Below are 21,762 nucleotides of genomic sequence, written 5' to 3' on the forward strand. Positions count from 1 at the left end.
ATTTAACCAAAGAGAATCGAAATTAAATAAAAAGGATGATTTATGATCGAATACATATCGAAGTTCGTATTTCATTGTTGCGCTGCTTGAGATCATGTCATGCGCATGCAAGCAGCAAGATGTAACATGACCCCTCAAAAACTAAAACAACATGATATAATGTTACAAATAAAAAAAAACATTCTATGAAAATAAGTGTTGTTAAATAAATCAATACGTGGGCGAAAGCAAAGCACTCTTATTAAAAATGACACCTTTTTTTAAATATCATCAAATATTCACAGTCGTTCATTGTCAGCTAATAAGAAAAATTTATTTTTCTTTTTGTATTGGCACGTTTTGATAATCATTTACTGTCAAAGCTCTTTCATACTAGTACTGGGCTCAGGTGGTACGATCGAGGACAAATTCACAACTAAAGTTTGTTTCAAAGTTACGTCATACACAGGTTTTGTTAGATTAACTGGTATTTGGTTACCTCTTAATTGATGTTTTATTCGGATTGGTTTTCTTGTAGACGTTAATTTTGCTTTTCTCGATCAATCACCTAGGTACTTCCCTTTCCTGTTCATGTCAGAATGAATCATACTTTAGAGATTAATCGTATTTGTGACAGTTCCTTTCATATCACAAACTGGAATTTTGATGTGACTTTCAAATGAATTTCAATGTGACTTTCATTTATTTAAGGTGAAATTTTTTATCAAACTTAAGACTGTAATGCGCAATACAGTGGCATCATAATACAATGGCATCATGCGTTACATTACGTTCTAAAACTTAGAAGAAAATAGCTTTTAAAAATTGCTCCTTTTGTTGCAAATTATTATAGGTATTAAGGAAAATGACCACGCCTTTCTACTCATTGAGACCGAATACAAACTGGTTCCCAAATGAAAATGTCGACAACGGCCTTTCGCGATCAATTTCGTTTTGTTGTCAGATAAGTCATGCTTACGTTGATTTTTGACAGAAAAAGACGACACGTTGACACTTTCAGCAGTATCCCAAGGTTTAAAATAAATATGCTTTCGGTTAATTGTTTTTGAGGATTCCTTGAAAAATGAAGGATAAACATGAGCAGGCGTCTTGCAATATAATTGAAGAAATCAAGTTGCGGCGGAAGTGAAGAGCACCACATGATGAACAGTATGACTTGAATACGCATGACGTTCATCGGTATGGAGTATGCATTATGTCATGAAATTGATCAAGATGTATAGATTCCTGTCGTCTGCATAATGTATCCTTAGATTGAAAGTCCCTAATCAACGGGAAAAGTAAATGGTGTTTATAAAAGGAAACTGGAAAATAAAGAATTTTTTGTATATGTCAATAATATTTCATATGATAACAGACTGATATGACACCTGAGGAACATAGATATAAAGTTAATATATGTTTCTGATTGGCTCGAGACTCGTTAGTCCATTATCTTGAGAGGGATATTGTTTCTTTGGTGGAGTGCGGATAAGGCTTTCAAAGTCTCAGACCGTGCTATGCTTTTTGTATACGAAAATTATGTGTGTTGGCTTTTGTCTCTAAGAACAAATCTTCAATATTATGATGGTACCTACCATTTAAATATCGTTCCCACGTTGTTTGCAAAGCTACATGATTACAATAGAGTAATTTGGATGCAATCAAGGTCAAAATTTCCTTTGTCGTCGAAAGATCGTGAAGTTTTAGGCCCACATTTTGATCATTTTTCTTTTGATGAGAAAACCAACCTTATGGAAGAAAAGTTTATAAATGGAATAATTTGTAATGCTTATGTACTTTCATAACCGAATAAATCAGACTACAAACATCTGCTGATACCGCTGAACTGTTTGGCACTGATTTACCGGACTAATTCGCTCCGGGTGATTGGTTGAACAAACGAGGTTTATGTGAGCCACAAGTGAGCTTCATTGAGGTATCATTGCGATTATTGAAAAGTTCATCCACACCGAATGACGACTTTGTGAACCCTTTGAAACTTGTGTACAAGATTATCACGAAAACCACATTCAAAACGCGTACTCTCGTGGCTGTACAAGATCGTCACACACAAAAAAGCCTTCAAAATGCGTACTCTCGTAGCTTTAAGTGCACAATTAAGTAGTTTTTAAGTTTAAAATACTGCAGTTCTAATAAAGATCTAATCCAGTAGTTCACACTTATAGTCTTCAACTATATCTTGGTCGAAACAGTAGAATTAGTGTTGTTGACACATAGTTTAAGCGTCGTCTTTAAACCGTCTTAATACTGATACCTTATCAGTCTAAACGACCTTTAATATGACTGCTGATTTCTCACGCCTTGAATGTCATTTTGTGAAGATAAAATAGAGATATAGATGGTCTTCTGACAGGAATTTGTTCCGTAAACGACACCTTTATAACGTCCCTTAAAAGTATGGCTTTTGAAGTATCGTACGTAAACAAATCGGTGTATAGATTATATGGTTTTTCCACGCAGCACATGGGTATTTGCTTGTTGTGTTTTGCCATCCAGCACTATACTCGTGCGCCAACGCTGGCATTATACCAGTCAGAAAGCGCTATTAGGTTTAGTTGTCTTCTTTTCTTCCATTCATACCTTTGACTTTTGATGGTCAGCACTTCGTTTATTCTATATTTGTTTACGACTAGATTTTATTGCAAATAAAATGTTGACACTTGCTCCTAATTAGTTCCAAAATTAATCTTCAGAACTTATTTGATTACAATTGGAAAATTATAAGGCAAAATGAATGATAATATCCGAGTAAAGCAATTTTTTCCCTACCGGAAACACGGGTCTGTTTTTGGTTTTGATTTACGTTTGGATACAGAGGCATCATCATGCAATCTGGCGGAGAAAACGTGTTTTACCACGCACTTCATAACATATCGCTTAAATTGTTAGTGAAGAGGGTAAATTAACGCTGAGGGTGGGAGAGGGTCTGCAGTATCACTGGCATAAAAATGACAACGACAGATGGTAAAAATGCAGATAGAGCTTTCGGTGAAAGTTAAATTCTCCACCCTGTCGCATTGTAAATGCAGACTCCCTCCTGCATTAATTACCTATATTGTTGTTAAATTCGGCGATTTGGTGTGAAGGGTGTGTCTAACGTATGGCATTTCGCAGTGTTGTGCTGAATTGGCTAGCTTGGTCAATAATAATAAACTTTAAACGGAATTAGCTTACATTTAGCAGTAATAGGTCAAGTCCCTCCTTCCCTGCAAATATGTTTGGTGTTGTATTTGTTTGCCGCTTTGCATGTACCTTTCTAAGTCATGACCTAGTGCAACAACACACAATTAAGTCTTACTAGTTTTTTTTAATGAAAAACTAAGAAGGAGAAAATATAGGAAATAGCTTACTAAAGAAACCTTCATCTCGCATGAGCAAAATTACAAATACATATTTTTTCTAACAAGGACATCACAATGATACCTGGACAAAAACAATGAAAAAATCTTAACTGTTGAATGTTTGAAATTAGTGTTGCTTTTATTCGTTTAGATTTCACAGAATTCGCAGTGTATATATCGGCAGAAATTACCAGCTGAGATTTCCTTCAAGCGAACTTAAGATAATACATGTCTCTGAAATGAAAACAAACTCTTTTGTGAAAAAAGCTGCATAATTTTGCATAATAATTTGTCCAATAGCCTTCCTTACGTCAATTATGTAGCAGTGAGATTCAAAATGAATTGCTTACTTTTGAGAAACAATTTAACATGGCAATAAACTTGAATACTTTAGTACAGTCGACCCGACTTGGTAACTGCTACTAGCGATTACATGGAATCGACTTCTGTTTTCGTAGCTAAAATAATCTCCTAATGTAACAAAGCAGTGACTTGTGAATGAAACGTTTTGAGCATCTTTTTTATACTACTGTCCAACGTTTCCTCTAAGTGAATGGTAGATGTGCGCGCTATGCGCGCTATGCATTGTGCAAGCATTACGGTGACTTGAGCATTAATGTTGGATAGAATATTTGGTAATTTTGATCTGCTGCGCGGAGAACAATTCAGCTGCGCGGAGATGTCTGAGCAGCTGCGCGGCCACGCGCGCGCGCAGCTTAGCGGGAACGTTGCTACTGTCCAATGTGTATACTTCATTAAGTTGTAAGAGTTTTAAAGTGCTTCTAACATTTTATGAAAGCATTAGATGCCAGCAATTTGAATATGAATTGATCAGATTAAGTTCCGTCATTCACGTGATTTTAGTGTTTTCTTTCTTCAAATATGTCGACATTATAAATTTGGCTATAATTGACACGTGGAAACACTTGCTTTGATGTTCACGACATGATTTAAAAAATATTTCGATATACGTAATACAAACGAGAGTATTGAAATTTCCCGAAGGTCTGAAGCAGCCTCCGTTCTTTTAGAAGACTGGGATATGAAAGCTGTCTCTAAGTACCGTCAGTGTTGTTCCATATATGAACTTACCTGACAGACATTGACACCTCAGTTTTACAAAGTCTTTGAAATGAATTCTTCCCCTGATGTTGTAAAAAAAAAAAAAATGGCGACATCCATATGATGGACCATCATTAACTTCAACTACTTCAAAGCAGTCTGAGATTCACGACATTTCCCCAGTCGAGTATCGTTTTTGAAGGAAAGTGCTCTTTTCAGCTCCCCACCCCCCCACCCACCCACCCCCCAATACATTCGGTACTGGGCTGGCACGAATGTTAAAAAATTTCCCATTTACGATTTTGTTTCTCTTTATTTTATTTGTTCATTTTGTTGTTGTTGTTTGTTGTTTTTATGTTATTTTTTTATTTTTATTTTTTATTTTTTTCATGCACTGGAAAACTGCTCTCCCAACCTCATGGCGTCTTGACAATCGTCTGCCCCTCAGTGAATCTTTCAGTAAAATAAAATCAGTTAGAACCATGTCAGAGTTGTATGGAGCTGTGGCAAAGTTTAGATGCTGTGCTACTTTACTAAGTCTATCACTGACGGCCGATTGATGTGCCTATGTGTTTCATGGAGAAGATAGTTACCTCGTGTACCGAGGACAGATGGAGGCACACAAATGTCTACTGACACTAGCAAAGCTAGTCACATGTACGTGGACGAGCGAGCCTATTGCATCGAAAAATAATGTGTTTAAAATTTTCTTCACAGTCCGACTACATCGAGTGATGTTCGGTCTCTGCCAATTTTGTCCTATCCAAAATCTATTATTTTCTCTTCAGACGAGTCAAAAGAAGTAAATCATGTTGTATTATCTGTGATAAACTCATTAGAACGTAGCTGTTCAATCCTTTCATATGTGGTGAGTAGCTGTTTGGCGAGTTGTCAGCCCTTGTATGTTTATGACCAACGGTCGATAATGTGGGACCCATCTTACACAAACATTTCTGAGCTCCAAGTAATTATTAAGTATATGAGCTAACGAATCAATTGACCATGATAATAGAAACATCTTTCGCGTTATGCCGAGCATCTTAATCATTTGTCCCCTTTATATCAACCACTTCCAGCTCACCAATCGCAGACAACGGCCTTTCCAGAACGTATGTCATCTTCCAGAACTTCTTGACCATCTCTAAAAAGACGAATCAACCACAAAATTGCATGATATGACAGATAATTACATCCGTAGACTTTCGCCAAGTCCGCCTTGATAACAGTCGGAAAGAATCCCAATAGCACCTTGATTTTTTCAGTATCCTTTTTGAATGTATCAAAATTGTTCCTCTTCGACATTTATGTCCCTGTCATCTATCTTTGCTATGTCACACGCATATATCTGCAGGTGTCCGTCCTGTTGCACGTACGGCAACATATCGTTTTACAGAACGTTGTTTCGTCTATTGATCGGAGTTAAATTTATTGACATGTTTAGAGAAACAAATATTAATATTTTATATATTAAATTATTATGAACTTTTAAAATACACGTAGTATAATCGAATAAAAAGAAGAAGAGTCTCGACCTAAATACAGACCCTCTACTCGGTTGACTTTTGCTTTCTTTTTTCGTTTTGTAATTCAGGGTACTGCCGGAAATATTAGGACAATTTTATTTATTTAAATTTGCCACAGCAAAAATGTCTTCCAGGTTTCTCATGACAGGCGGACGTAATCCTCTCGTATAATGTTTTCTTATATTTGAAGTAAACGAAGGTGCCTTATCCCATAGGGATTCGATGTATTGGCTGGTCAGACATTTTATTGTATAACTTTCGCATGGCCACCACACGCTAATATGTAATAAATTCGAAAGTGTATTACCAAACAATGATTCTCTGCATTTCATTCATGGATCTTATAAAATTCTAATCAGCAATGATTCTAGGGTGACGTCACATACGACCGTGTATTGTTCCTTTATAGAAAATGCCATATCTGAGAAGTTGAAATTTCATTTATGTTCCTAGTGTTCCGCCTAGTTTCAATGATATATGCAGAAAACGACAAGATCTTCCTTGTTGGGCGCTTTCCCAAAATAGTTCTTTATAAAAATAAAAAGAAACTAAACAGTATATGTCGTGAACACGGGGCTATTTTGCATTAATTTCTACGAATTTTCAGAATATGAAGAAAAAAAATCCGATTACATAATGAATTGAAACTTAAAGCAGCACAAAAGAAATTTATCAGAAAATTCCTTCGTAGTTTTTTTTTTCTGAAAAATTTGGTTGTAAACCATGGCGGCCAACAGGATTTGTGGGACACTGTGAAAATTCTCCTGTAGGCCCCATGAATTACAAATTGTGACGGTGGTGGGCCCCTGACCGTTGTGGGTTCCCAGGATTTTTTCCTCGTTGTTCTTAGTATCCTGTCCACGGCCCTGTGCAAAACACTTTCACTTTAGAGATAAAATACATATATACTTGAATGTGTTGTCTAAACCTAAAAGTTACCTGTTTTCTAAACTAAATTTAAAATGCTTTCATTCTCGAAATGCATTCTGTCGTCAAGGACTGAATTCGCCTCATCGGATATATTCCGAACATCTCAGTGATTATGATGTGCCCCTGACGTTGACAAATGTGTCAGAGTTAACTGGATCAAAGCAAATAAGATTTTTTTTCTATCTCAGTTTCTGTTTTCTAATGTGTCCAAATTAACATTTCATTTAACACATACTGGCTGTGGATTCCGAACATCTGCGAACAGAGCTATAAATATACGATACACGTCCTTCTGACGCAAACAGCTATTCGAAGGCCTTTATTACCCTGTCGAAACAGGCCTTATTCTTAATTCAGATTTCAGTAATGTAAGTATGGAATTGTACAAATGGATGTATTGGCCTACTGAGTAAAACGGGACATGTAAAATATGATTAATTTTAATGCGAGACGAAACCTATACCCCGTTGATACCCTAGCGATTAAAGTAGACTTTTCACGTCCATTTAATAAAGCAGATATCGAGAATACTTGGATGACAAGACAGGTCGAAGGTCACAATGTTAGTGGCTGGGTGTCCTGCTGAGAACCACAGGTAGACGTTGACGTAGACAGATTTAACTTAAAGACGGAGTTGCTTTACATGGTAAGAAATATTAGCTCGTTGGAGCTATTTTACCGACTGCAAACAATAATACAACAATTAATTCAGCAATCAGTCATATAGTGCTTACGATCATCATATTAAACTGTTACATTTTTTGTTAGTTTGAAAAGTGTTAAAATACACAGGCATAATAGCTGGCCAATCACATTTAAGCCCCACCCTTCAAGTTATAATATCTGATTTAAAAATCCAAAGAAGAGAAATCAGTTTACATGAATGTAATATGCTCTACGCTTACATGCAATGTTAAAATATTCTGGTCAAAATAATGACTGGCCAATAACATCATTAAGATACTAAATGTATGCATACCCATTTTAAATATACAAGGACATGGACAGACTATGCAAAACATACTAAGCACACATATACGATACAAAATCCATCCATAACTATGTGTGAGCTACAAAAACCAACATTCAGGCAATCAATAGCTACAGGCATATGTACAACATTTAGGGCAATACAATAGCTACAAGCATATGTACAACATTTAGGGCAATACAATAGTTACAAGCATATGTACAACATTTAGGGCAATACAATAGCCACAAGCATATGTACAACATTTAGGGCAATACAGTAGCTACAAACATATGTACAACATTTAGGGCAATACAATAGCTACAAGCATATGTACAACATTTAGGGCAATACAGTAGCTACAAACATATGTACAACATTTAGGGCAATACAATAGCTACAAGCATATGTACAACATTTAGGGCAATACAATAGCTACAAGCATATGTGCAACATTTAGGGCAATACAATAGCTACAAGCATTATGAAAAACTAAATCTAAAATGCTAATTGGCAGCCAATTAAGGTATCAGCGGCAACTATTTACTTGTGGAGCATTTTCACAGAAATCTCCCCAACCAGGTCTTTAATAGGAATTTAAAACATTACATCTGCTGGTGTTCGTAAATTATTGGGGAGAGAATTCCATAATTTTGCTGCCGCATACCTAAAAGATTGTACACTCATACATGGATGTTCTCACCTTTGGGATCTCCACAGTGTTTATATGCATAAAGAGTAAGAAGATTTTAAAAGCATAACAAATCATTTAAGTGGAAATTTCTTGTTAAATATTTTTAATACTTCAAGTACCAATGTCGTCATTCTTCGGGTGTGAAGAGCTGATTCATTTGCCAAATCCATATGTTTCTAGAAAGGTTTCTTGAAATCGTTGACGACAAATCTCAGGCCTCTTTCATGGAGTTTTTCATGCTTTTACTACCGAAGTGCCAGGTTAGCGAACATATTTGGAAGATTGCCATCATGAAAAAGTGGTACACAACCACCATACTTCCTTCGGCTACGAGGTACTTTCCAATTCGATTGAACGCATTTAATTGCGTGAATGCTTTCTGACAAATTTCAGTGACTTACTGATTAAAATTTAGCATAAGGTCCAAAATGACTCCAAGAAGTTTTAACGAATCTTCGCGAGCTATATTAGCTTCTGGATTCTTGGCTGATATCATACAAAATCAGAGTATTTATGTGAACACTTACTACATGTCAGTTAGTGTATACTGAGAATTTAAGGAAAAAATTGAGCTAGGCGACTGTCTGACAAGTTTCAACTGGGCCCGGAAAGTACGTTTGACTGACATACGGCCATGTATAAACTAGAGCTGAGATATTGAACAAATAGTTGAAGCTGTGTCCAATCTATTAAAAAAGTATATATATAAATTCTCTGTCTGATACAACGAAGCTCCGTAAGTGACATGTGTATTCCATGAAACGATATATTATTTCGTCATCTCGAAATATATTTTGTTGTTTAAAGGAAGAAATAATAATTCTACGATGGGTAAGAGTTGTTGTGTGACTATATACAGTGAAAGGGTTCTTGTAAGACTATATACAGTGTAAGGGTTGTTGTATGACTATGTACAGCGTAAGAGTTGTTGTGTGACTATATACAATGTAAGGGTTCTTGTGTTACTATATACAGTGTAAGGGTTGCTGTATGACTATATACAGTGAAAGGGTTCTTGTATGACTATATACAGTGTAAGGGTTGTTGTATGACTATATACAGTGTAAGGGTTGTTGTGCGACTATATAGAGTGTAATCTGCCGACTCATGATATATCAATATATATTTGAACGAATACACGCACCCGTGGTACGTCTCATTAGTGATATAAGTCTTATTTTCAGCGAGAAGACCAGAATTACAACTGGATCAGTCAACAACTTTGCCATCACGACCATATATCATCGGGATAAGCAGGATGTTTGTAATCTCAACTCAGTGGGTCAGGTGTCTTCAAATCGTCTCATTTACATTGATGAAAAGAGCTTCTGCTCCCTCGATACATGTACCATGTAATTTTGTTGCATTACAAATGATCGTGTTGAATAGCTACTCAGATTTTGTAGGCAAGGTTCGGGGAGGAATTTTTTAAAATAAAATAAAGAAATCCATGTCTGTAGTCTTTATTATCCTTGCAGATGTTGACTGAATTGTGTGTCATTAAACTAGATTTTTTAAATTTATTTATACATTGAGAGTTATACCCTATACACTGCGACAGGCTACGCGTCTGATCAATTAATGTACTAGAGATGGCATCCATTGCGATGATCCGCACTTTCATTTATTGTCAACACCTTGATCCCATCCCGCCCCAACCCCTAACTCCTACTATCAGGGTTGCATTTAAAATCTTTGACCTTCATTAATAAGCACTCACCCATACAAAACATCACACAAAATATGACCACCGTCCCTGACGGGCTAACGAACGGACGTATTATAATATATCCACAAAAGTGAGATTTTAACCATTTTGAAGATATAATAATTTACATGTACATGTGTACTGTGAGCTTCTGACACTCACCATGTGAAATGGTGAATTCAACATGACCGAATTCCCAGTCTCTTTCTATTGTTTCCAAAAACAATTTGCTCCTTGTATGACTTTTTTAAAAATATTTTCTATATTCCTGTCATTCAAACTTTTACTGATTAGTGAGAAGAATAATTCACCAACTAAAATGAACAGACACTTCTTGATTTCTGTAAATGCTAACAGATCCTGTAGATGCCTCGTTGTGTATACACAAGGACATAGTGTAGTGCAGAACGTTTCAGCCTGGTCAAGAAAGAACTTTAAAATAGTATTCAACCATTATAACGAACCTAAGTTCACTTTTCATACAGACGTGAGATTTTAATGGGAAAAAGAAACGCTGTTGTCGTTTAAAACTGTTTATTTTAATTGTATTTATTAATATTTAAATTTATTTATTTTATTTGTTTTGCTTTAGAGTCATTTTTCTGCAAGAAGCATCTTGACAATCTTTGCATGCATCGAACGTTATAAAATGTAGTAAACATTAAATTTGACCCCTCTTCATGCGTTTTGTCTATAAAAAAGACGTGTGTGTGTGTGTGTGTGTGTGTGTTGTGAATGTTTAACGTACCTTTAACATTTTTTCAGTCATATGGTTGCTGTATTGTAGCAGTTAATAGTGATGTCTAGCACTGAGGCATCATGCCGCAGACGTAGAATCATGTCCCACCCTGTCACGTTATCTTGACACCAGGCCGACCAGTCCTAACACTAACATTTTAATTCTGAGCGCCAAGCGAGGAAGATGCTTGTGCCATACATACATACATACATACATAAATATACACATACATACACACATACATACATACATACATACATACATACATACATACACATACATACACACATACATACATACACACACACAAACACACACACACATACATACATACATACATACATACATACATACATACATACATACATACATCGAGAATGTCATTACGAAAAATGTTCTTACATATCTATGCAAATTTGTCATAAAAATGTTTTGCTTGAAATCTTCGTGAAAATATGCGATGGTTTCTGGTTATCTTCCATGAAAGAGGATTCATCAAGACACTATTTCCTTCTAAAAGTGAATAATGTTTCGCAAAAGCTGCTGCTAATGACATAAAAGGCCACCGGTCTCTCAAAAAGACCAACGCTCTCCTAATCGAACAGAATTTATGGGAATTCAAGTTAATATCACATAATTGCTGAGTTTTGAAACCATCTCTCAGATTCTGAAGCAATAGAAAGATTTTTAAATTAGCCACTGTGGCGGCCATTATGGATGTAGGATCGGCACGATTTTTTAATTCGGACCAAGTGGACACTATTTTCGTTTTTTAATAAGTCCAGTATCCTAGGTTCCACCCTCCCCCATATATCGTGCCGTGGGGACCCATGGGTATCTCGCGGTTTACTAGTGATTCAGTACGACTTTGCAAGGTCTTCTCAGCCGAAGCAACCCGATGGGACGCAATGTTGTGTCCATTACATTCACAACTTCGATAATAATCCTACTGATATGTATGCCGGTACCTGTATTCAGAACGCTTCGTCTGTTTATCAAGCAAATAATGACGAGACGAGGCTTTAACATTGAACTATATTTTCATTCCTAATCTTACCGTCAAACGCACAATTAATCAAGTTAAATAATAACTGAGGCAGTTGGAGTATCCTGCGTTCTCTTTTTATTGCGATGAAAGTTTCTGCGAACAAAATGTACGATTTTTTCTGTAAATTACTGTGCCGACATACATTTGAGGCATACATTTGTCTCGCAGAAATAGCCGAGAACGTTCTGATTTCGAGCGTTAGTTACATATGGCTTAGTCTATATCCAGAGCCTGCTGGGATGAAAGACACGTTTTACCATCTAACTTTTGGAGTATGTCGTGTTATTTCGTGGTCCGGTTTGTAATCAAGCTGAAATTGCAAATCTGAACACTAGATGTCAGCTGGACCTTTTAAAATTATATGAATAAAGTTACACCTAATTTATGGGTCTAATTATTTATATTTCTGAATGGTTGATATCTTTTGACTGGGTTCAGCTGTGCCTATTTTATGTGCATGGGTATTTGATGTCATGTGTGTCTTTCATGCTGAGATGCTGCATGGTAAGGAATATGAAGGGGCTTTTGTGTGTGTGTGTGTGTGTGTGTGTGTGTGTGTGTGTTTAAAAATAAAGATTTTTAAATTCAAACACCGGAATAATATTGTTTGTGGTACAACAAAGAACTGTTAATACGTCAGTACTATACTGGGTACAGTATACGTCATCGTCTTTCATTTTGGATTTTCGTCGGGACTCGAACAATAATTATTTAAAAATTTCATTAATATGACTTCTAATATTTAATTCTTGGATTATTATTGGTATTATTTTTTATATGATTCTTAAAACCGTAAGTTCTTTTCCTTATTTTTACCTTGTTTTTCTGGGGAAATAAATTATTTGTTAAATTTTACAAACTTCAAAGCTTATTGTCTTAACTTTTTTCTTGTTACTGTTTATGAGAGCCTAAACACATAATAATATAAATTAAATATTCATAATAATAGTCCCCTCTTGGTTTGTGATGCTCAAGAAGAAAAAGTTACAGTTAAAACAGAACTAAACATTTTTTATGTTCATGTGGTAAATAGATGGAACAGCACATTATTTTTTTAAATTTTAGTTTCAAAGGAGAAAAGTATGGTCAGTTGGGAAACATGAAAGAAAACTATTTTTATTATAAGCCCTAATGACAATTCCAACTTAAGTGTTATTATAAAAGTCACGTTATTCTGACAGTACAGCTACTATCAATAGAATTACATATAGACACATTCCTAATCTGAGGGATGGATGATTCATATAAAAAAGAATTTGAACTTAAAAATGTTCGACTTGTTAAATTCTAAGTAATTTTACCATATCCCTTTGATAAATGTACCCTCCAATTTCATTTGATTTGCTTTAATTTCTCCAGCCAAAAATACTGAAAAGATTAATCTTAGCAATGTTCATTGAATATTAGGGAAGGAGTGCTGGGATTTTCTTTCCAACCAGTCCAACTATCCTGTTTCTTTTTTTTATCTCAAGATAATATGATGGGCAAAATTAGTACATTACTATCAGACTACAAGTTATTGCTAAAAGCATGCAAAAAAGATCTAGTTCTGCAAGGGGTGAAAAAATTAATGTATTGATGCATTGTTATCTTTTAACATTTTGATACACACATCAACACTTAAGGTGAAGAATCGATTCCAAATGATATTTACCATGTAAAAGTTACAGTTAGTATTTGATGTCCATAAATAATGATTCATTGGTTGTCCATTTATTCTTTTAGTGTATTGTAGATTGTGTATCATGATACATGTCAATAATGATTCATTGGTTGTCCATTTATTCTTTTAGTGTATTGTAGATTGTGTATCATGATACATGTCAATAATGATTCATTGGTTGTCCATTTATTCTTTTAGTGTATTGTAGATTGTGTATCATGATACATGTCAATAATGATTCATTGGTTGTCCATTTATTCTTTTAGTGTATTGTAGATTGTGTATCATGATACATGTCAATAATGATTCATTGGTTGTCCATTTATTCTTTTAGTGTGTTGTAGATTGTGTATCATGATACATGTCAATAATGATTCATTGGTTGTCCATTTATTCTTTTAGTGTATTGTAGATTGTGTATCATGATACATGTCAATAATGATTCATTGGTTGTCCATTTATTCTTTTAGTGTATTGTAGACTGTGTATCATGATACATGTCAATAATGATTCATTGGTTGTCCATTTATTCTTTTAGTGTATTGTAGATTGTGTATCATGATACATGTCAATAATGATTCATTGGTTGTCCATTTATTCTTTTAGTGTATTGTAGATTGTGTATCATGATACATGTCAATACATGGATTAAGTGTACTGTTTCACCCCCAAATTTCTGCATTTCTGAGTTTAATTAACCACTTCTTTATCTTATCTCTATCACATCCCTTCCTTTGCTGTTTTTGCTGTCTTAAAGCTACATTAAGCCTTCACATTGTTTATGCTACACAGTTGTCGTTCAGATGATTGCAGATAGGTCAAGAAGGAAATCCTAAGGCAAGTTGATTAGAAAATAATCTAAAGATTTTTATACGCTATAATTGTCATGCACGTATAATTGTATGCTACATGTTCTTCTACAAAACACTAAAAAACAGATTCCGCATACATGAGACCCTCTAATGAGGCCTTTACTGAAAATTATACCCCCCCCATACAGATAATATGCTACCTTTTATAACCTTACAAATCATAAAGATGATATTTCATTTCATTCAGAGAACTTGTTTGATAAAAATTTCCCATGAAAACACAAAACTTGAATGATTAACTGTTTGAAGAAAAATAATGGGACTCTCTTTTAAACAACAGTAAAATTTGTTAGAACTTACATATTTAATAAATAAATATAAATTTTCATAGTGTTTTAAGATCAGAATGAAGACCCTGGATGTATTCAAATTTTTTATTCAAATTACTTGAGATGTACATTAATTACCTTGTAATACTCTACATTTAGCATGATAATTTAAGTGCCTCTTCAGCAGTTTACATATTTCTCAGTTTTTATCAAGACAGATTTTGAAGATATTTCCAGTTAAAATCTTTCATCTGTAGTTTCAACTTACAGAATGTAGATACATTTATCGAGTAAGTGTTGATATTGAGGTAACATACGTATGCAGTTTAGGCTTAGAAAACATAAAAAGGTGTATATGATAAAATACTTGCATCCATTTTATGATTTAATTCTTTACAATTTAGCTCTCCAACTGAGAATTAGTAGCTGTGGTAAATCAGGTGGTATAGTGTTGGACTGATAATCCAAAGATCATGGGTTCAATATCCCACTCAAACCAGCCTGTTAGCTGCCTTGTTGTTTCCTTGGGAAAGGCAATTATTGTATATATTTGCTTATAAGTTTAGTCAAACTGCAAACAACAAAAATCCTGATCTGTCCTAATGTGCCTGCAGATCAGAATCTATGTTGTTTGTTCTACTGATTACTCCTAACAAATTACACAGACTCAGATCTACTGGTGCATTATACAACAGTAGATCTGGATCCGTGCAGGTTACAGTTGGACTCGTCTTATTAGCCAGTATATATGGAAGCTCAATTTCCTCAGCATTACATAGTCAATTTAAGCACTGAAAGTGTGATTGTAACCAACCAACCTACAAAGTGGACATAATAACTAAAACTTGGTAGCCTTTGTTCTAACAGGCCAAATAATTGATATTTTGATGTCATGTGTGTCTTTCATGCTGAGATGCTGCATGGTAAGGAATATGAGGGTGCTTTTGGGTGTGTGTGTGTGTGTGTGTGTGTGTGTGTGTGTATGTGTGTGTGTGTTCTTATTTAGCTTCAGCTTTTTTCCTCCAAAAACTTTTTCATATACATCATCATCTTATGCATTTATATTGTCTCTTTTCTTGTGGTTTGAAAAGACCTGAAGCAGGATGCAATTTCACGCTGGATAGTCATGAAATTTAGAACAGGCACTGATGATCAATCGCGATGATTAAAGAAGAAGGTGAGCAGACAGACACTAACATATCCTCTAATTTAGTTCATAATTGGTTCATCAATAATGATTATGCCCACGTGATGAAGGTTTTGGCTGCAAAATGAAATTTACACCCCATTAATGAGGTCAGATGATCGGTAATGTTGAAGATTGAGATCTTAGTGGTGCAAAACCTTGTTAGCCAACTAATAATGAAACGGTCTTGCTGGCCATTGTCTTGCTGGACATCATTTGCCAAGCTGATGCATTGTCAGTGCCACTGGCATCTGCAGGATTTCTCCAAGGGGAGGGGGCAGAGTCAAAATCAAAGGGTTATATTTACCCACTGCATTTTGGATTCATATATAAAAAATCAAGAATATGGGGGTGGACTTCTGCCTCACTCCTGCTGCTAACACTGATGTGTTTAGTGCTACTCTGGGCAATGTTATATTGAAGTTCCACTGGTACACATTTTAGTTATCATCCTAAATTACAGCATGCTTTACATCCATATGCAGTTACTGGTCCCTATGAACTTTCATTAACTCCATTATTTTTCTGATATTATATTTTTGAGTGAACCCTATTTCTGGAAATTTTCACATCTTCTCAGTTGTACTTGATTTCTTTTCTCATTTGGTATGGACTGCTCTGAAAAACTTGTAGTTCTTTAATTTGGCAGTTGGAACCTGACATACTAATTTTTTTATGTTAAACAAATTTTTAAAAATATGTCTACCTACTAACCCAGGTTTTTCAATCCTGTTATAGGAAGCACGAATTTGTTTTATTTGATCTTGTCAGCCTTGGATAAGATTCAGGAGAGGTTAAAAATATAAATGAAATGAAAAGGAAATACCAAACCATCAATGGATGTGAGAGACTGTTGCTAACAGGAAGTAACCATTATAGGGTTTGCACTATAATTCCTTAATTTCATTCATGATGTAACAACTGTCCATTAATGATGTTGCATGCCCCAGGTCACCAAGAAATGCATAAAGGTCCTTTCTGAGACTACTGCTGGGTACAGCTTAATATCATTGTTGTAGCCAATTTAATGCTGCATTTGTGAGTACAGAATAATGAATGTGCCAAAGAGACTATTTCACTACTACAACCCTTAAGCTCCATTTTAATACTGTCAAAGGGGACAGGCAATAAAAGCCCCATGGGAATTGATACCTCAATTTTCTAATTAACACCTTTCTAAAGTTGTAAATTCTCACCTTGCCAGATCAAAACATTGTAGAATATTGTGGGTTTCCACTTCAGTTTCCTAATTAAGACTTCTCACAGATAATTGTCACTTGAGCAGACAGGTGATGCCTGGAGTTGACAAGGGGTCATGGTCACAAGGTAAAGCTAAGACAGGGTCACTCTTTCTCCATGTTGATGTGTTTTATATTTGTCCACTCAAGTGTTTTTGATCATCCACTGCTCCAAATAACTGATCATTTTGTAATGATATAAAAAGTTGAAAATACTGTTTTGCTGTGCCCAGCAAATTTTTTCCAGTCAAAAGGTTAATTAGTTTACAACAACAAGGCATGATGTTTCTTTAATTTTAAATGAAACATAGTCATGTGGCTGATAACCTCTTCAGCATTTATAAGTGTTTATAATATCAATTGTAATTTGAAGACTTTAGAAAGATGATCAATCACAGAAATTAACAAATGCCAGTCGGGGGGGGGGGGGGGGGTACGTGTTAGCATTCTCTGTAATGTACAGCCTTAGCATTCAACTGTCTGATGAGATGATATTCCTGTTTTGACGAAAGATTTAGTTGCAAGTTTTCTGTTTTTTTTTTAAAAAGATGAAAAAAGAGAAATAATATCCTGCTGATTCCTCTACTTTAGTGCCATATGCAATTTAAGGAAACCTTTTCCCCAGAATTGCTTAGATGAAAGATTTAATTGCAAGTTCTGTGTTTTTTAAAAAGTTGAAGAAGAGAAATAATATCCTGCGGAGTCATCCATTTTAGTGCCAGATGCAATTTAGGGAAGCCTTGTCACACCTTGACAGCTTTAGACCAGTACAGGATTTTTAAACTTGGATAGTTCCTTATTTATAAGCAAAAACAGAAATGAAATCTGTCTCTGCTGGGCAATAGGATTTGGCCCACATTTATGGAATTGCAGTAACTTATGCAGGCTTGAGCAGAAATGGCAAATAATGAATTTCTGATGAGATGCTGATGTAATTGAAACTAATTGATTTTGATGCTTTTGTAATGATGCTTACAGTATAACTTATTCTATGACCTTGGATGAATGTGTTTTTCCTTGTATAATTAATTGATCATTTACAAAATATTTTGTTTTAGAATATAAATCTAATACTTTGGTAGTATTGAAAGGTTACGCTTTCTGGGAGATGGAATAAGATATTTAAGATTTTTTTTGTTGAGCCTGGGATGAAGATTGATATGCTGATCATGTTGTCATCTGTTTGCATGTCTGTCTGTTGATTTAAGTCAGTGTTGAAGTTATTTAGATTAAGTGCAGTGTTAAAGAGTACTACTTTGTTGTTAAATAAAATGAAGGCTCAACAAAAAGGGAATCTCTTGTTCCAGGATCTAGAGTGATCACAATGGCTAAGATGTACTGATATATTCACTTTTAAGCTGAGTCCAGTTGCAAACAAGATAAACATTATTTGCTGAAGCGTAATGTATTAGCAGATCAGGGTCTATGTTGTTAATTTCACTATTGATTCCTAACAAACTGCATAGACCAAGATCTACTGGTGTATTAAGTGATGGTACATCTATGTGTAGTTTTGCAGTTGGACTTAACATGTAAGTGTTTATATACAGTAATTTCAGCCACGATATGATATTGGCAGTTACTCTTTTGTGTGTGTGTGTGTGTGTGTGTGTGTGTGTGTGTGTGTGTGTGTGTGTGTGTGTGTGTGTGTGTGTGTGTGTGTGTGTGTGTGTTACTTGGATTATTTGTTACCCTTGATATCATGAAACTTGTCATTACAGACCACTCTAAGAGCTGCAAAAGGTGTAAATGATTGTCTCGATCTTGATTACGACATGGAAAGTTTAGAGTAGAAACAGAAAAACTTTTGTCTTAAAATTTTATTGTGGAAATAACCATCATTAATCTAAATAGCTGGACCCTCTAATTATCTGAATAAAAAAATATTTTCAAATTTTGTAATAATTTTCAATATTAAGCAAATATTAAGTATATTTTTGGATGCCAAGTGTTTTATAAGCTGACAGAAAAGAAAAAGTTGCAATATGAATTAAAAAATGTAGTACCTGTGCTCAAAAAAGGAAAGTCACAGCTTACACGATCTTGAAAAGTGCTTGATATCTGGTAGTTATGGTACCCCAAAAAAATCTCGGATTTGATGTTGGCTCCAAAATGTACTGTAAAAGTGCTTGAAAAGGTGCAGGGGTCCTGAAACGTGCTCAGATTTTGAATAAACATGTTTAAGTGAAAAACATTCATTTTCTAACATAAATATCAGAGAAGAATATGAAAGATCCATTATTCCATATTGGGCAACTTAACATATCCAGTAAGGCTTCTGGTTGGGTTGTTTATGTATTTATTACATGTAGTACTTATTTGGGATTGTAATGACCTAATGTAAATGGATAAATGAGGCGTTGATTGAGACATATGGGCCGATATTCAATATGTTATTGAAGTACTCTGTATGACAGGCACAGTTTCAAACTGCAATTAGAAAAGAACACTGCATATATGGTGAGACCAAGTGATAAACACATAGCTGTGTGTTGTGTCTGTTGATAGACACACAGTAAGATGAAGTGATAAACATATAGCTATGTGTTGTGTCTGTTGATAGACACATAGTAAGATGAAGTAATAAACACAGAGCTACGTGTTGTGCCTGTTGATAGGCACATTATAAGTGAGACCAAGTGATAAACACATAGCTATGTGTTGTGTATGTTGATAGACACACAGTGAGACCAAGTGATAAACACAGAGCTATGTGTTGTGTCTGTTGATAGACACATAGTGAGACCAAGTGATAAACACAGAACTATGTGTTGTGTCTGTTGATAGACACACAGTGAAACCAAGCAATGAACCCTGAGCTATGTGTTGTGTCTGTTAATAGACACATAGTGAGACCAAGTGATCAACACAGAGCTATGTGTTGTGTCTGTTGACAGACACACAGTGAGACCAAGTCATAAATGCAGAGCTATGTGTTGTGTCTGTTGGTAGACACATAGTGAGACCAAGTGATGAACACAGAGCTGTGTTGTGTCTGTTGATATACACATAGTGAGACCAAGTGATAAACACAGAGCTAATTGTTGTGTCTGTTGACAGACACATAGTGAGACCAAGTGATAAACACAGAGCTGTGTTGTGTCTGTTGATAGACACATAGTAAGACCAAGGAATAAGCATAGAGCTATGTGTTTTGTCTGTTGATAGACATATGGTGAGACCAAGTGATAAACACAGAGCAATGTGTTGTGTTTGTTGAAATACATCTATGGTAAGACCAAGTCATATAAACAGAGTTGTGTTGTGTCTGTTGATAGACACATAGTGAGACCAAGTAATAAACACAGAGTTTTGTGTTGTGTTGATAGACTCATAGTGAGACCAATTGATAACACAGAGCTATGTGTTGTATTTGTTAAAAGACATATCTGGTGAGACCAAGTGATAAACACAGAGCTATGTGTTGTGTCTGTTGGAAGACATATATAGTAAGACCAAGTGATAAACACAGAGCTATGTGTTGTGTCTGTTGATATACATATAGTGAGAACAAGAGATAAATACAGAGCTTTGTGTTGTGTCTGTTGAGAGACACATAGTGAGACCAAGTGATAAACACAGAGCTCTGTGTTGTGTCTTTTGATTGTCATATAGTTAGACCAAGTGATAAACACAGAGCTATGTGTTGTGTCTGTTGAAAGACACACAGTGAGACCAAGTGATAAACACAGAGCCATGGGTTTTGTCTGTTGATAGACACATAGTAAGACCAAGTGATAAACACAGAGCTATGTGTTGAGTCTGTTGATATACACATAGTAAGACCAAGTGATAAACTCAGAGCTATAAGTTGTGTCTGTTGATATACACATAGTAAAACCAAGTGATAAACACAGAGCTATATGTTGTGTCTGTTGATATACACATAGTAAGACCAAGTGATAAACTCAGAGCTATGTGTTGTGTCTGTTGATATACACATAGTAAGACCAAGTGATAAACACAGAGCTATGAGTTGTGTCTGTTGAAAGATATATATAGTAAGACAAAGTGATAAACATAGAGCTATGTCTTATTATGGATATTATCATCAACATTCATTCCAATAACAGTAATACACAAAAAGGTCTAAAACTGATATGTTTCAGATAATGTTGCACATAAAATCTTTCCAAATTGGAATAAAATTGCTTATAGAATGCAATATCAGTTAAAGTCTCTGAAGGAACACCACGTAACTAACACCAATACACAATCACCAGATGTGGCAATTTGGATGGAAGTGCATGTGCATTTGACAATAACCTGAAGTTCCCACTATCAGTCTCTAACTTGCAGAGCTTAAGTAATTTCAACGAGATCAATGAGTAAAAGGACTTTAAAGTCTCATGGTGAAAAGCATAAACAGATTGATATATTAACAATATATGAATGAAGTTAGAATAGTTTTGTTTGCTTAAACATCAAAAATTCAGTTGAGTCAGTTACTCTGGCAAGTTAGACTGGTAACTCTCTGATGTGGATGAGATAGACTGTACTGTACCTTCATGTCCCA

This window comes from Sinohyriopsis cumingii, chromosome 7, assembly GCF_028554795.1.
Source record: "Sinohyriopsis cumingii isolate HCF-2022 chromosome 7, ASM2855479v2, whole genome shotgun sequence".
Lineage (NCBI taxonomy): Eukaryota > Metazoa > Mollusca > Bivalvia > Unionida > Unionidae > Sinohyriopsis > Sinohyriopsis cumingii.